This window comes from Salvelinus alpinus, chromosome 16 (genome assembly GCF_045679555.1).
Source record: "Salvelinus alpinus chromosome 16, SLU_Salpinus.1, whole genome shotgun sequence".
NCBI lineage: Eukaryota > Metazoa > Chordata > Actinopteri > Salmoniformes > Salmonidae > Salvelinus > Salvelinus alpinus.
This window is the reverse complement of record NC_092101.1, coordinates 11,789,259-11,805,913: the sequence shown is the minus strand read 5'-3', so window position 1 is coordinate 11,805,913 and position 16,655 is coordinate 11,789,259. Positions and strand designations below refer to the sequence as shown.

The 16,655-nt window shown below is 43.4% G+C and overlaps 1 long non-coding RNA gene across 1 annotated transcript; it reads right to left on the bottom strand.

The window, feature by feature from the left end:
* Nucleotides 1-1,268: 1,268 nt before the first annotated feature.
* On the bottom strand, nt 1,269-14,105 carry LOC139541769 (uncharacterized). Its single transcript, XR_011668400.1, has 2 exons — nt 13,892-14,105; nt 1,269-1,779 (listed from the first exon to the last, which is right to left on the bottom strand). It is a non-coding gene; the product is annotated as an uncharacterized lncRNA (long non-coding RNA).
* Between the last annotated feature and the right edge of the window lie 2,550 nt (nt 14,106-16,655).

Here is a 16,655-nt window from a genome sequence, read left to right as displayed (position 1 = left end):
AGAGCACTGGCTCAACTGAGTCTAGCCAATTCATGTCAACACACTCAAATGTTTGCTTGGCTTAGCATTAGCTCAGCTATTTTACTGCCACTAGTTTACTGCTATTCATTAAAACAAATGATGACCGTGTAAGAGTTATGGTTCTCAGGAATTAGACTCTCACACACATGCAATGTGACACGTTCTGGGCATTTATCAAAATAGCATGCCTTATATTTATATATGTGTGTAGATGCAGCTAAGTAGGGTACATACTCATCAATATCAGTACGACTCCTTACATGCAAATGGCTTGAGATTGTTATGAATTATAAATGAACGCATATAGATATGCAAAGCATGTAAAATCTGCATGTATTCATTTTAATTAGGATTGGATTTGAATTGGATATATTACACTGAAAACGGAGTTGGCCCCATATCAAGGTGAACTGTATTCCTCACAAAGGATGACGATGCACATTTGGCCAAAGCGTTAGCATGCTAATAACAGTTATGCCTAACAAGTCAGAAAGGAAACCGGAGCTGATAAGTGCAGCAGGAAGCAAATGAATTGAATAAATAGTTTATTCTGATGTACTTGGACACACACCCCTCTTACAGTAAAGCTAATAGTGAATTGCCTTCTGTAGAAGCAAGGGTGTGCTTCCAGGAACTGAAACTGTTTGCTGGAGTGTTGTTGCATAAGACTATTTTTTTTCTTCTTGCAACCCAGTCTATGATTTGTCATGTCGACAGTCAGTTTTTCAGCGGCGGAGTGGAAAAATACTGCTGTGCGAGGAAAAACAAACTCTGGCTTTTGTATATACATTTTATAAATCAGAGTAACTACAGAGAAATAACCAATGTAATTACACTGGGCTACAATAGAGTAGAAAGAGAGAGGGGATCCCTGTGAGAGTGGTGTGTGTGTTCTGCAGGGATGCATATTATTTGGCTCAGCAGATACCTAATATGTATGACTCTCTACCTGTGTGGTTGTGTAGAGTGGGAGAGAGTGCGCGTGTAGGTGTGTGTGAGTGTGCGCGTGGTACCGATTGAAAAAAAAACGAAAAGGTTAGATTACACATGTTGCTTGCCTCTCTTTCTCAAACACACACTGACCGACAAGCGTGGGTGGAAGTGAGAGCGGAGAACAGAGAGAACCGTGCAAAGGGGTAGAGTAGGAGGAGGAGGGAGAGGAGACGGTATCTGTTGCTGCATCGTGTATTCATATTAATCCATCTTATCCATTATAACACAAGGCGAAGGATGAAAGTGTCCAGTGCATCTGTGAAGAATCTTACTTATGGCAATCCAGCATGTCGAATAAAAACAAAGACCTTGACTGATAGCAGAGAGCACACAGCCTCATCCACACAGCCTCATCCACATCGACAGCACCACAGTGGAGACAGTCAACAGTTCCTCGGCGTACACATCACTGAGGACCTGAAAATGATCCCTCCACACTTACATTGTGGTAAAGAAGGTGCAACAGCGTCTAATTCCACCTCAGGAGGCTGAATAAATGTGGCTTGGCCCCTTAAGTCCCTCAAAAACGTCTACAGTTGCACCATCAAGAAAATTCTGTCAGGCTCTATCCCCGCCTAGTACGACAACTCTGGCGCCTGCAGCCGCAGGGCTTTCCAGAGGGTGGTGCAGTCAGCCCAACGCGCCCCCCCGGGTTCACACCGCTTGCCCTCCAGGACATCTACAGCGCCCGGTGTCACAGGAAGGCCATCAAGATCATCAAGGACTTCAGCGACCCGAGCCACGGCCTGTTCACCCCACTACCAACTAGAAGGAAAAGACAGTACAGGTGCATCAAAGTTGGGACCGAGAGACTGAAATAAAGCTTCTATCTCCAGGCCATCAGACTGTTGAACATCACTAGCCGGCTACCACCCGGTACTCTACCCTGCACCTTAGAGACTGCTTCCCTATTTACATGGAATCATTGAACACTGGTCACTTTAATCATGTTTACATACTATTTTTACCCACTTCACATGTACATACTGTATTCTAGTCATGGTTCATCCTATATAACTACTGCTGTGCACACCTTTTCTATTCATATACTGTCCATATTGTCTATACACACTATTTATTTAATATATATTATATATATTCCGGACTGTGACTATTTCTTATTTTTGGGGGTTAATGTACTGGCTAGATATTACTGCACTTTTGGAGCTAGAGACATAAGCATTTCTCTGCACCTGCGATAACATCTGCAAACATGTGTACGCGACCAATACAATTTGATTTGATCTTTTTTGTGATGATGTGGAAAAATGCTGCCGACATACGGTAAACAAGTAGAGCAGAATGTTCAACTTAAAAGTCGTGGAGTCATCTCCTCACCAGGTGGGGAGGGAGGAAGGTGATATAGGTCAGAGCAAACCAAGGTAAACAACCCTGGTAATATCACTACCCAGACCATGAGGCAACTCAAGTGCAACGCACCAGAATCTGCCCTCAGCAACAGCTAGCGAATGAAAGGGGTTTCTCACTTAACCACACAGGAGAGTAATGGGTTTTTCCCCTTGAGAGAGCGGGATAACTTTTCTCCATCTTCCCCTTTCTGTAGTGATGTGACTGTGCAGATTATTAACTGCTACCTTTGCCCTTTTCAATTCGCTCTCTCTGTGTTAATGTTTGTGTGCTGCGCAGCAACTGCAGTTTTTAGTGCCTGTTTGTTTAACCTGAGTGAGTGGTTAAAATTTAAAAAGAAGGTTGTTGAAAGTACGTCTCGTTCTCCCTCTCTCCTGGGGTAATGTGTTTCCAAGAAGGGTTGATACGGGAGTGTACACCCTATGCAGCTCGCGTGCCCTCATTTCCATGAGGCCAGCCAGCGGTGGTAATATGTGTGGTGCAAGTCAAGTGAAGGGGAGCCAGCCAGCGACCCTAGTATGTGTGAAAGGGAAAACAACATGCATCAATATGTGAGGAATCTAGATGGTTCCCAGCTTGCACATATCATCCTGAGAGGTTTCTTAGAGCTGGGTTGTCCTATTGTTATTTTGCATACAACCTTCCTACAACTTTCTGGGAATGGTGCAGGATAGTTGCATGGCTTTTGAACATTCTCAGCATATTTAAGGAACGTCACAAAAAACATGATTCTCTTGGTGTTTCATTACTTTAACAGAATGTTTCCTAAAAGTTCAAACATGATTACAATTAATAAAAATGTTGGTGATGTTCTAGGAATGTTCTCCAACTGGTTTGAAATTGGGAATATTCTCAAATAGTTCATAACGTTAAGAAGCAATGTTCTTCTGTGGAAATGTCAGTACTTTTGCGTAACGTTTCCTACAGGTTTACTCATGGTTCTATTTAAAGTCTCCAGCAAGCACGTAACTTTCTGGTACCATACGTCTCTTAGAGGGTGGTTATCATTTGGTTATTTTGCATACAACTTTCCCAAAACATTCTTGGAATCTTGCAGGATACCCAGCTAGCATATAACGTTCTGAGAACCACATATTTCTTAGCTGGCAATTTCAGTACTTCAGCATAAGGTTTTCTACAGGTTTCCTCGTGGCTCTATTTAGTCATGTTCTCAGAACTTTCCATAAAAAAAACACAAGAAAACATTAGTAACGTTTTAAGAATGTTATTTAAAAAGGTAAACATTTCGTTCTCAGCATCAACCAAATTCTCTATAAGGAGTGTGCTCAGGTGTGTTGGCCACGCCCACTAATGGGCCACACTGGAGCTTGTTTCCTTTGAAATGGAGTCTGTTTGAATAGACAAATGAACAGCTTTGTATGAGTTAAAAAATCATGGCATGCTAGCTCCATCCTGGTGGTGCAGTGGACTAATTCCATGGATAGAAAACAGAATATCATAGGTCTGAATCTCAACCGACGCTGTGCCCCAATAATAATAGAAATGTGTTTGCATGATTAATGCCTAAGCAAATTAATTTCCATGTTTCCTATCTGTGTTTGGAGTTCAAAACAGTTCATGTATGCTAGCAGCGTTTTTAAAAGCCTTCTTGAAATATTCGGGTGAAAGTTTTTAGGAAGTTATTCAAAAACCTCCAAATAACCTTTGTATTTTGTTCAAAACATTCACAACATTTATTGCACACTCAGAACGTTTTTAATTACCTTCACCAACATATAATTTCCATTCTCAGAACGTTAATAAAACCTCCCAGGAAAACCTTCGGGGAACCATAGTCAGGAAACGTATGGCTTAGTTCCCAGAACCAATGGGAATCCAAAAACATACAACCCCACAACTTCCAAGGAACCAAATGTGCTAGCTGGGTAGCTAAAGTCTCATCGCTAACCAGGCGTCTCCTTCATTCTCTCTCTCTCTGGGGGGGATAGTTTCCTGTGGTGGGATTCTAGACGGGACCCCAAACCGTCTGTTAGTTGCCCCCGTTGAGTCACAGTCTACGGGTGAACTGATGTAATAGGGCAGGAATCCGGCTCATACACTGCCAGTCTAGACAGCCTGGCCCGCTCCCTCAACCTGAAGTGGAAAACAATAGTCTGGGAAACAAGCTCGGCCAGGGGGTTGCCATTTTGTGGTCTTATATCGCCCCCCTGTGGCTGCTAGGTGTATTCTGTTGGATGACCTCAGTTCTTGCAAAAACAGGTGGAATCATAAAACAGTCAAATGAAAATCACCAATCATAAGGACACAGATCCACCCCACAATAATCCACCCTCCATCACTCCTTAATTAAGGGGCAGCAGGTAGCCTAGTGGTTAGAGTGTTGGGCCAGTATTTGTTCTTAACTGACTTGCCTAGTTAAAGAAATAACTCCAAATACCTTTAAAAGGCCTATATAACAGTCAGTTAATGTCAGTAGCTGTGCATTCTGATGAGTCATTGTGACCATTATCCTGCAGCATCTGACTGGAACAGAGCTCTTACTGCAGAGAGAGCATCTCCAGGTAATGCTTTCATTAACACCTTCCAGCTAACCCTCCTCCCTAACAACCTACTGGAAAATTGATAACCCACATGTACAGTGCACACACACACTTCCTGGAAACTCAGAGCTGTCGGGAGAGGGTTACGATGCCGGCATTTCCTCACATTCTTCCCCGCAATGCAATTGCAGCATCACGGGAGATAGCAGTGCACCATAGTGGAGTAAGCTGATAGGATGGACCCATCTTGTGGCTGGCCAATCCCTGTGCAATGCACAAACAATCAGAGAGCAGCCGATAGAATCCAAATCGGAAAGGGTGAGGAGTTTCCCGGTTATTGATGTCACTTGGCAGTTACTGCAGAGAATGCTGTGTGTTCTGCAGAGGCGCTGTTTGAGTTGAGGTGACAGATCAATATCTGTCTGTGTGTGTGTATGTGTGTACTACGCAAATATGTTTGTGTAGGTGTGCATGTGGGAGGACACTGTTATCACTGATAACAGTCTTGTTTTTTGTTTTGTGTTCCAGTACTAGTAGGGACATCACCTTGTTCTGTGGGTCAGGTCCACATGAAACAGGAACAAAACACACTAGAGGCCTAGCAATTACAGTAAATAAAAGTCAGCCTCTACCAAACAAACGAACAGAGGAAAGCACTAAATTATTCAGGAAGAGTAGGGCAAATAAGGGTTTCACTGACTGAGGACAGAAAGAATAGTCCACAGCTCACATATTTGGGTTGGTGTCAAATTACAAATTAAAATGAGGGGTGAAATCCTCATGGATAGATGAATGCACTTTTAAATGATTGAAATGGTTGAATTTAAATCAAATTGGCCTCGACTAAGGTTACAAACAAAGGTATACAGGGGCGGCAGGTAGCCTAGTGGTTAGAGCGTCGGGCCAGTAACCGAAAGGTTGCTGGATCGAATTCCTGAGCTGACAAGGTAAAAAATATGTAGTTCTGAACAGGGCTGTTAACCCACTATTCCCCGGTAGGCCGTCATTGTAAAAATGATTTGTTCTTAACTGACTTGCCTAGTTAAATTGTAAAATATAAACAAACAATCTGACTTTTGGACAATGCATAGGCCTAATACAACGGCGCAATGCATTGGAAAACTGGCCTGAGCCATTTGGATGGAAATGGTGTTAAGTAGAGGTCGACCGATTAATCGGAATGGCCGATTAATTAGGGCCGATTTCAAGTTTTCATAACAATCCGAAATCGGCACTTTTGGACACCGATTTGGCCGGGGTTTTTTATTTTTATTTTTTTTAACACCTTTATTTAACCTTTATTTAACTAGGCAAGTCAGTTAAGAACACATTCTTATTTTCAATGACGGCCTAGGAATGGTGGGAACGGTAGGAACGGTAGGAACTGCCTTGTTCAAGGGCAGAACGACAGATTTTTACCTTGTCAGCTCGGGGATTCAATCTTGCAACATTGCAACTCCACGAGGAGCCTGCCTGTTACGCGAATGCAGTAAGAAGCCAAGGTAAGTTGCTAGCTAGCATTAAACTTATCTTATAAAAAACAATCAATCAATCATAATCACTAGTTAACTACACATGGTTGATGATATTACTAGTTTATCTAGCGTGTCCTGTGTTGCATATAATCGATGTGGTGGCATTCGCGAAAAAGGACTGTCGTTGCTCCAACGTGTACATAACCATAAACATCAATGCCATTCTTAAAATCAATACACAAATATATATTTTTAAACCTGCATATTTAGTTAATATTGCCTGCTAAGGGGCCTCCCGGGTGGCGCAGTGGTCTAGGGCACTGCATCGCAGCGCTAGCTGTGCCACCAGAGATTCTGGGTTCGCGCCCAGGCTCTGTCGCAGCCGGCCGTGACCGGGAGGTCCGTGGGGCGAAGCACAATTGGCCCAGCGTCGTCCGGGTTAGGGAGGGTTTGGCCGGTAGGGATATCCTTATCCCATCGTGCACCAGCGACTCGTGGCGGGCCGGGCGCAGTGCGCGCTAACCAAGGTCGCCAGGTGCACGGTGTTTCCTCCTACACATTGGTGCGGCTGGCTTCCGGGTTGGATGCGCACTGTGTTAAGAAAGAGTGCGGCTTGGTTGGGTTTCGGAGGACACATGGCTTTAGACCTTCGTCTCTCCCGAGCCCGTACGGGAGTTGTAGCGATGAGACAAGATAGTAATTACTAACAATTGGATACCACGAAATTGGGGAGAAAAAGGGGGTAAAGTAAAATTACAATAATAATAAATATTTAAAAAAATAATAATATTGCCTGCTAACATGAATTTCTTTTAACTAGGAAAAATGGTGTCACTTCTCTTGCAACAGAGTCAGGGTATATGCAGCAGTTTGGGCCGCCTAGCTCATTGCAAACTGTATGAAGACTATTTCTTCCTAACAAAGACAGCCAACTTCGCCAAACGGGGGATGATTTAACAAAAGCGCATTTGCGAAAAAAGCACAATCGTTGCACGACTGTACCTAACCACAAACATCAATGCCTTTCAATACACAGAAGTATATATTTAGCATATTTAGCTAAAGGAAATCCAGGTTAGCAGGCAATATTAACCAGGTGAAAAATGTGTCACTTCTCTTGCATTCATTGCACGCATAGTCAGGGTATATACAACAGTTTGGGCCGCCTGGCTCGTTGCGAACTAATTTGCCAGAATTTTACATAATTATGACATAACATTAAAGGTTGTGCAATGTAACAGGAATATATAGACTTATGGATACCACCCGTTAGATAAAATACGGAACGGTTCCGTATTTCACTGAAAGAATAAACGTTTTGTTTTCGAGATGATAGTTTCCGGATTCGACCATATTAATGACCTAAGGCTCGTATTTCTGTTATTATGTTATAATTAAGTCTATGATTTGATAGAGCAGTCTGACTGAGCGATGGTAGGCACCAGCACGCTCGTAAGCATTCATTCAAACAGCAATTTTGTGCGTTTGCCAGCAGCTCTTCGCAATGCTTCAAGCATTGCGCTGTTTATGACTTCAAGCCTATCAACTCCTGAGATTAGGCTGGTGTAACCGATGTGAAATGGCTAGCTAGTTAGCGGGGTGTGCGCTAATAGCGTTTCAAACGTCACTCGCTCTGAGACTTGGAGTAGTTGTTCCCCTTGCTCTGCATGGGTAACGCTGCTTCGAGGGTGGCTGTTGTCGATGTGTTCCTGGTTCGAGCCCAGGTAGGAGTGAGGAGAGGGACGGAAGCTATACTGTTACACTGGCAATACTAAAGTGCCTATAAGAACATCCAATAGTCAAAGGTATATGAAATACAAATCGTATAGAGATAAATAATCCTATAATTCCTATAATAACTACAACCTAAAACTTCTTGCCTGGGAATATTGAAGACTCATGTTAAAAGGAACCACCAGCTTTCATATGTTCTCATGTTCTGAGCAAGGAACTTAAACGTTAGCTTTCTTACATGGCACATATTGCACTTTTACTTTCTTCTCCAACACTTTGTTTTTGCATTATTTATACCAAATTGAACATGTTTCATTATTTATTTGAGGCTAAATTGATTTTATTGATGTATTAAGTTAAAATAAGTGTTCATTCAGTATTGTTGTAATTATCATTATTACAAATACATTTTTTTTATTTATTTTTTTATTTTAAATCAGCCGATTAATCAGTATTGGCTTTTTTGGTCCTCCAATAATCGGTATCAGCGTTGAAAAATCATAATCGGTCGACCTCTAGTGTTAAGGTGTAGTCACCTCCAGCATGTGTACACTAAGCCAGTGGGCCTGCCTTTTACAGGTGGGGCTCCCGAACGAAGAGCCTGGTATATAGCCTCTCCCACCCCCTAACCACACCAACCCACCTTAGGAAAAAGAGCGAGGACAGTGGGCCACCAACCGACAGGGCAGGAGAGCACTTGCTTTGTGAGAAAGAGACAATGAGGTAGAGGGTCAGAGTATAGTGAGAGGTAGGAGAAGGGGTGTTTTTCATCCCCACCTCTCTGTTGTTTTTGAGGACTATCACGGGCTATCACAGTTTTATTCAGAATGTATAGTATAATGCTATAGTAAAATGGAGAACCTACTGTGAATTGTTCCTAACAATTCCCCAAAAACTTTAGTGTTGGGGACATGTGATTGTGTCCTAAAAGAGTTGCAATATTTATTTTTACATTCATCCATTTTCAATGTTTATGGCAATGGAATGCATCATCAACACAGAACTCTTCCAACATAACTGGATTTAGTGTAGATGAACTTGTATTTTTTCTGCTGCTTTTCTGGACTAGTCTCGGATAGTGTCACATAACATGTGGGTTTTGAACAGCCTGCTAGTTTAAAAATGAGCAAAGACGAGCTATGCAATAAGACAGAGGTGCTGTGTCTGACGTTGCCATGATACCACAGCCACATCAACACATTTTGAAAAAGGGGCACCTAGGCTTATACAGTAGCCTTAAGTGGTTGGCTTAATCCCAGAGCCTCCCACAAACATTTTAGGGGAAAAAACATACAGTAAACCATTTCTCTGACAGAAATCCTTGCCACACGTTGGGGTTTCTATGGCGAAAGCAACAACAAACTCATTTGCGTGGTTCGCAGTGGTCTCCCAAAAATGACACAAAAAACATTTAATAGTTTCCTCCACACTAAACTCTCCACAAGAGATCAACTCTGAGGTTGGTGATATGACTCATTTTGCACACAGTAAAAGTGACCTGCATAGTCAGCGGACAGCCATATATTCCTATCATGACCAGAAATACTACACTTTTTCCTCAGCAAAAGCCTCCTTTTTTGGGAGAAACTCCAGTTCGCTAAATCTATTTCTGGGAATAGTGGAACACCCCACCAGAATACTCCCTAAAATGGGATGAGTGGTTTGTCTGGGCATTTGGGAGGGATGAAGGGGGGGGGGGGGCGGACGTTAAAATAGGACCGATGTGTGTGTGTCACACTCTCGTCTCTTGGCGCGTGTCGGTGCCAGTTGATGCCCTGGTGCGACTTCTGGCCAGCGACGGCGAGTGAGTATTGTGACCCTGAGGCTTCTAGGCACGCGTGCCGGGGGGGGGGGGGGGGGCAGCAGCCATACTGACGTCGGTGCAAGTCAAGGAGGAAATGGAAAAACACATCATGTACCTAATGGTCAATTCTTCTGGGGACAGACAAACAGCTCTTTGTTACCATTTATGACCAAGATGTTATCAGCCAATGTTTTATCACTCCCATACATTTTGACCTTGTACTCCGTAAAAATGTATATACATGTTACACACACATACACATCAAAGCTAGAACACTCCAGAACACCAGCTTAGATTACTTACACTAAAGCCAATCATCACAAACAAATAAACAAACATGGGTGTCTGTCCGGTCTGTCTGTCTTCATGACTCAGCACTGATCCGTTAACATGCTGAGCATCGTGTCACTACAGGACACAGGACACTCAACAACACATCAGAAAACCTTGAGCAAGAGTCTAACAGGCTACATCAGCAAGTTCCCAACTGCCAAGAGAGAGAGAGAGAAAGAGAGAGCAGGAGAGAACGAGAAACAGAGTGGGAGCGAGAAAGAGAGGCTGACATGCTCCAGACCTCCACCTTTGACATCATCCTTCATAAATGTCCTGGTTCCCTCCCCCTGAGTGACGACCAGCGTGCGCACAGCAACAACAACTCGAATGACAGGCCTTTCTCACGAGTTACATACGTAATCTTCATCAAGGCCTGTTTCAAGCTTAAAACCTATTACAGAGACCTACTGGATGTGCAGGTTTTTATTCCAGCCATGCACTAACACACCCGTTAGAGGTAATATAAACTTGGGAGAGGTCGAAGGTCGAGAGCAATGCATCCCCCGAAAACACGACCCTGCCAAGCCTCACTGATTCTTGACACACTGCTTTCTTAACCTGGAAGCCAGCCGCACCAATGGGTCGGAGGAAACACCGTCCAGCTGGCGACCGAAGTCAGCTTGCAGCCGCCCGGCTCACCACAAGGAGTCGCTAGAGCGTGACGGAACAAGGAAATCCCGGCCGGCCAAACCCTCCCCTAACCCGGGCAAAGCTGGGCCAATTGTGCACCGCTTCATGGGTCTCCCGGTCACGGCCGGCTGTGAAACAGCCTGGGATGACACTCAGTGACGCCCCAAGCACTGCGATGCAGTGCCTTAGACCGCTGCACCACTCAGGAGGCAAGAACGTTGTTTCTTAACCTTCTCGGAACAATTTCAGAACATCCCTTTAAATAGAACCATGAGGAAACATGTAGGAAACGTTATGCTGAAGTACTGAAATTCCCAAAGAAGAACGTTGTTTAACCTTTTCTGAACTATTTTAGAACATTCCCAATGTCAAATCTGTTGGAGAACGTTCCTAGAACATTAGCAAAATTTAAATGAAATGTAACCACGTTTGAACTTCTGGTAAAGTAATGAAATACGTAGAAAATTACGTTTTTTTGTCAAGTTTCTTAGATGTGCTGAGAATATTCCAAAGCCAAGCATGTACAGTGGGGAGAAAAAGTATTTGATAACCTGCAAAATCGGCAGTGTTTCCTACTTACAAAGCATGTAGAGGTCTGTAATTTTTATCATAGGTACACTTCAACTGTGAGACGGAATCTAAAACAAAAATCCAGAAAATCACATTGTATGATTTTTAAGTAATTCATTTGCATTTTATTGCATGACATAAGTATTCTCCGTCCTTATACTTTCAAATATTTCTTGCAGCTTCCTATCCTCATTTCCTTTTCTTTAGAGTTGCCCATAAGAGCAGTGCAAAATAAAGGAGCTGCCTTCACCTACATAGCCCTTTGAAACCCACTGAGGAGAGGAGATGCTAAGGGGCCTTTTCAGACATTGTTTGGAAAGCAGCCTAACCCCCAGTCTGAGTAGAACTGGAACCCATCATGCTGTAATTGTCTCCGATTGCACACGGCTACCTCTTACGCCACTACCAAACACTAGATAATGCTGAGCAAAGGTAGTGAGGTCATCTCATCCAGATACACACTTTCACACAGACACACACAAGCAGTCAGCACACACACGCCCAGGGTGGCTAATAGAACAGCTGGCTTCCATTTAGCTCTGGCTCGGCCTCCCTGTCCCCCACCCCGTTCCACTGTGCCTGGCCCCTGGTGGCTCAAAGATGTGGGTAATCACCAACTCCAAAACAGGGGGGGGGACACAATGCAAGACTGTATGTGTGTCGCAGAGAGTAGCTCCTTTCTCATCCTGCTGACACACAAAGCCTGCTCTCACAAGTGGAGAAACAATTATGGGTTTTTGTTTTTTCTTTGTTGCACTGCTCTGATGCAGATGTGTCTCCCAGACTCCCACAATGCAAAGCCCTCCCGGTGGGGAAAAAGAGAGCCTATGCTATAAATTCTAAGACACACACATAGACAGACACAGACAGCGTCATACCCATTTCAGTGCTGGGGAGAAGTGAATTACATATAGTCCAACTAGTAATTTAGCAACATTTTGCAGTAGCTTTGTAGTGTTTTCAGTAGTTAATAACTTTTTTGCCATGAAGAGGTGTAGCTAACTACTGGAACTACACACGACTTCTTTTGCTCAAATAAAATATGCAGTGCAGTAGGCGATTGAGATATGATAATTTATCGCAAGGTAGTTTGGATGTGGTGAACTACTTTTTAAAAGTAACTTTAGTTAATAAGTAAACCATATTCTTAAGGAGTTGCTTTAGTGTAGGTTAACTTCTTCCAGTGTGAAGTAGCTTGGTAAACTATATTTTCAGAGTAGCTTCCTCAACACTGGCCCATTTATCCACTCCACTTGTACGCTAAACACATCGGCGATATTGTTTATTTTATGCCTAATTACCCAATGCATGTTTCAGAAATGTTGAGTTTAGTAGCTGCACTACTTGTGTAGCTATGGCCTGCGTATTTCTGTCTGTAGTATTTTTTCCAGTCTGTGTGATGGATAGCAAGTCGCTCTGGATAAGAGCGTCTGCTAAATGACTTAAATGTAAATGTAAATAACGAGTGCCTTTACTGAAGGGGGAAAAAATAAGAAAAAAAGGATTTAAAAAAAAAAAGCACTTGTTGTTTTGTCCTCTTGACAGAACAGCCAGGGCCCAGCCTTGTCTGTATGACGTGTCCTTGCGTCACACTACCATCAACCGTGCTACCCCCCTGTCACCCGAGTAACCGTGCTTGTATTACGCTGCAACAAGTTACAGTTCATGAGAAACATCTGAGAAAAACAAAGCCACTTGAAGCCTTCATATTTACTCAAACTGTCCTTATCCTAGGAACTAGTTGTGGACTGGAGCCATGTTTTTATGCGTTATGTAATGAACATGACAGGGAGGTAAACAAACATAAGTCTATATCTCAATCTGCTTCTGGGAAGCTTTAAGTCCGAGTGGCGGGAGGCTAGTATACTAGGAAAAAGTAGAGCAAGTGGAAGAGCATGTACTGTAGACTTAAGCCTCGGGCCTGATGCCAAGACGTCTGAGAACAGTGATTGTAAAGCACGTCCTTCACGCCTCGTAGTTCATCTTGTTCACAACTAGCCGCCACATACAGTAGGATATTGATCACATCAAGACCGTTCGCATGGGGCTAAGGCAACGTAATGGTTATGAGTAATGAATTTGACCCTTCTAGAGTTGCTGTAGGGATTGTGACGAATGCATGAAGGCACAATATTCAACATTGAAAGTGTTGCAACGAGACAACACTTGAAACGATGTTGATGTCGCCTAATGTCACTCAATTATTCGTTGCGACACATGATAGGGCAAACTGAAACGAAAGCAGACCAGAATGTTAACGGTCAATGACGTAAAACTGTCATTAATGCGACCCTCTCTTTTCTTGTATTTCCAATCATAGCCTTAACGCACTTGTGAGAACCATGTACGGGCAACTAAACCCCAATGCTTCAGTTCAGCATTTACAGTAATCATTATCTACCGAGGGATTTCTCTGTGGAAAGAGAGCACTTCCCTGAGCTGGGCTTGTATTTACTGCTTACCGTTTCTTTTGCACCATAAACCCAATTCCCAGGAGTCCAAACCTTGAGCTTTCCCTCAATCAGAACAAACTGTACCAAGCCTCTGAGACAAAACACAACAGCATATCTGCATGGCTGTGTTGTAAGCAGAGGGGGAGAGCCAGTTAAGACTGAGCTGAAACCGTGTGCACTAGCAGGGTTGAGGTCCGTTTAACATTTTAACATCCAGCCTACTAGTTACAGTTGAACTGAGTACAGAGTCAGCTGATCCTAGATCTGTGATTGAGGGCAATTTCTGCTCGAACCTGCCTTCCTTCCGAGCAAAGCCTGCGTGCTAAGTGTTCATTACCTATAAAGCCATTCCCCCCCACACACACACACCCACCCCTCTGAAAGAGCCTGAGTCACTGTATCCTCCCTATAGCTCACCCTCTATCACCATCGACACACATAGGAACTCTTCCTCTTTAATCATTACCACATCCTGGATGAAATTATATTCTCCTTCAACACAACGGGAGATAAGAGGCTACACAATAGGACACACGTGCGTGTGCGTGCGTGCGTGCGTGCGTATGTGTGTGTCTACACGCTTAAAGGGGAAATCAGCAGTTGCTACATCCATTTTGGGACTTATAAAATGAATGATATGTACCCATGGATTCTTGAAGATATAACTTAAAAAGAGCTGAGTTTAACTGTCATACCCCATCAGAACCCAAAATATAAGGTTGTTTTGCTCCAATGTTTGTAAACAAAGTAAATGTAAACAAACACTGTATAGTCTCAAAACATGGTTAAACCCATCATTTTGATATCATGGATTGTCAGTCCTTGCAACCATAGCTCTGCCTATGAATTTGAGTGGGGTTACATTTCTCCAGTGCCATCCCTCAGCTTTTTACCGAAACAGTAGTGGGGACGCGCTTTGTTATTGTTTCAACTGCTGATTGGCCCTTTAAGTCAAGAGCCCAGGTGTGTGCGCGAGTTAGGCAATTTCCCCCTCTCTTCCTGAGCCCACTGGGCCTTTGTTGCGCACCGACACCATGATACCATGTGTTGTGGGATGCGTCAGCTAGACCTGAAAGACTTTATGCAACAGCCCTGGGTCTGAGATGGGTGTTAGCCACTTAGCGCCCCGCACACTAGTAGGCTAACAGAGATATCCGTCCGGATGTCTGTATTGTTTTGAAGTAGCTCCGAAATCAAGTGGGGCCCCTGTAGTGACGACATGATGAGATCACATGGGCAAGGGACAAAGCCCTGGGCATGGGACCAATTACACTCTCCTCTACAGCTCACTCCTCTGCTCTCACTTACGCACACACACAGACACAAACATACACAGGGATATAGGTCACCTGGTCGAGGGCAATAGGCCAAACTACTAACGCACCAATCACCAGAGAGTGAGATGTGACTGACGCCGTGAACCAGGAGAGGTTATGAAATTAAGAAGCTTGAGGCTGTGTGCAGAGGCTAACTGTGTCATTGATCATAGACTGAGCGGAGATTTACGTAGCGCTGCACGGGAACAGCACAGAAATAATCCCATTACTCTGACTGTGTGCCAGATAATGCTGTATCATCATCATGCCACGTTTACCATGCACAGCTTCCCTGTCAGAAGGCTAGGATACACATGGATCTAGTCTATACCTAATGCAATTAAATTCATTGGGTAATTGCTAAAGTCCATTATTTAGGGTCTTGATCCTAGGCCTGCTACGTCGTAAAAACCAGAGACTTTTCAAACAAACATCACATTAGCAAGGCATACCCGACTCAGACGTAGTCAAACACAGCAGAACAGTGGTACTCTGTAGAACAAGTAGACAACAGAGAAGATTCAAAATGACAATGGCACCACCTTGTGGGGGCAATAAAAAAAATAGAGGGACGTGTTTATACTGCATGACGTCTCCCATCAATTTGCATCGCAAATGATTTCAAAAGCAAGTCCTATTTTTTTTTTACACCAAGACATACAGTATTTAAGATCATAAAACAAGCCCTGCTTATTTTACATCCTGAAGGGGAGCTCAAAAGATGTGCAACTCGCAAGCTACCAGAAGCTAGTTTTCAACCACTGATGGATTGCACTCTTACCTGAGAAGCAGATACCAGTCAGCCTGACTCTGTAGTATACGTCTTCTTGATTCACTTTCCATAAGGCCACAAGCACGGAGGAAGAATTGGTGGACCACATAAGTAATTAAATGTATTATTAAACCATCCCATTCACGGTAGACAAAACTCTCCACTGGTTCATGTTCAGATCTTCATTTCAGATTCAGAATAAACTCTCAACTCTCAGGAATTATGCTTGTTAGTACTATGTTACTGTACTACTACAGTACAGGGCTTGCTGGGCAAGTTTTACAGCATAAGGCAAGAATTATAAGGCAAGTATCACAAATGCAGATATTAAACAGCACAGTAATGTGAAAGTGGAAATGTGACAGATCGCCACAATACAGTGTTCTGGCCTGAAAACAAGGTAATCGTGACTGAAGGCTCCAACCTGTTATGAAACAGCACTTAGCCGTGGTAAATTCGCCATATACCACACCCCCTCGGGCCTTATTGCTTAAGTAAACCATGCTGGAGTATGGATGCAAAAAACAATATCAGAAAGTAAAACCATGCTGAAGAGAGTATGGATGCAAACCACAATACCATCATTTAGTGTTATTCCTACTCAGGGTTGTTGTGCACTGACATAGGTTAGGATGGCGTGACACATCAACATCCTGGATCCTTGTGCTAGAGCAAACAATATTGA